Source organism: Gekko japonicus, unplaced genomic scaffold (genome assembly GCF_001447785.1).
Source record: "Gekko japonicus isolate JY-2015 unplaced genomic scaffold, Gekko_japonicus_V1.1 scaffold1922, whole genome shotgun sequence".
NCBI lineage: Eukaryota > Metazoa > Chordata > Lepidosauria > Squamata > Gekkonidae > Gekko > Gekko japonicus.
In genome coordinates this window covers 292,761-293,987 of record NW_015173194.1, presented here as the reverse complement: position 1 = coordinate 293,987, position 1,227 = coordinate 292,761, and the positions used below count along the sequence as shown (strand labels likewise).

At 48.1% G+C, this 1,227-nt stretch overlaps 1 non-coding gene across 1 annotated transcript; it reads left to right on the top strand.

Moving 5' to 3' along the window:
• Positions 1–429: 429 nt before the first annotated feature.
• Positions 430–501, top strand: TRNAS-GGA. Its single transcript has one exon. It is a non-coding gene; the product is annotated as a tRNA-Ser (tRNA).
• Positions 502–1,227: the final 726 nt, after the last annotated feature.

Below are 1,227 nucleotides of genomic sequence, written 5' to 3'. Positions count from 1 at the left end.
CCTGTTTTTGCCTCCAGAGACTCGCATTCAAAGGTATACTGCCACTGAAAATGGAGGTTCCGTTTAGTTGTCATGGCTAACAGCCATCAATGAGTCTATCCTGTCTGGATTCATTGAATCCCCTTTTAAAGCCTACTAAACTGTTCCCTGGAAGGCCAGATAATGAAACTGAAGCTCAAATACTTTGGCCACCAAATGAGAAGGGAGCACTCCCTGGAGAAGACCCTGATGCTGGGAAAGATTGAAGGTCAAAGAAGACGGGGACAGCAAAGGATGAGATGGTTAGACAGTGTCACAAATGCAACGAACATGAAATTGAGCAAACTTCAGAGGATGGCGGAAGACAGGAAGGCCTGGCGTGATCTGGTCCATGGGGTTGCGAAGAGTTGGACTCGACTGTGCGACTGAACAACAACAACAAAACTGGAAGGGGCTGTGGCTCAGTGGTAGAGCATCTGCTTGGAATGTCGAAGGTCCCAGGTTCAATCCCTGGCACTTGCAGTTAAAGGATCGGGTAGGAGGTGATGTGAGAGAGCTCTGCCCGAGACCCTGGAGAGCCGCTGCCAGTCTGAGTAGACAATACTGACTTTGATCGATGAAGGGTTTGATTCAGCAGTATAAGGCAGTTTCACATGATTTCATGTGAATTACAAGCCCCTCTTAATCACAAGATTACAAAGCCCTCTTATTTATATCTTGGAACAGTTATGTCAATCATTGTGATTGTCCCTCTTTACACAGATATCTTGGGGGGAGGGTTGTAGCTCCTAGATCAGGCAATTCACACCCTCGGGATTTCTGACTTCCTCCTCCTCCCTCCTAACCAGTTTGGCGTAGTGGTTAGGAGTGTAGATTCTAATCTGGGAGAACCCAGTTTGATTCCCCACTCCTCCACATGCAGCTGCTGGTGTGACCTTGGGTCAGTTACAAGTTCTTTCAGAGCTGTTCTCTCAAGGGCAGTCCTCAAAAGAGCTCTCTCGGCCCCACCTACCTCACAGGGTGTCTGTTGTGGGGCAGGGAAGGGAAAGGAGATTGTAAGCCGCTCTGAGACGCCGTTGGGTAGTGAAGGGCAGGGTATGAATCCAATCTCCTCCTCATTTAAAAAAATCCCATTTTGTAGGCATCAGGAGGCAGGCCCATCTCTTCTACTGTTACTGCTATTAGTTGCTGATAATAGGTGATATTTTCATCCCTTTGTGCTCTGGGCATACCGCTGCCTGATTTGAC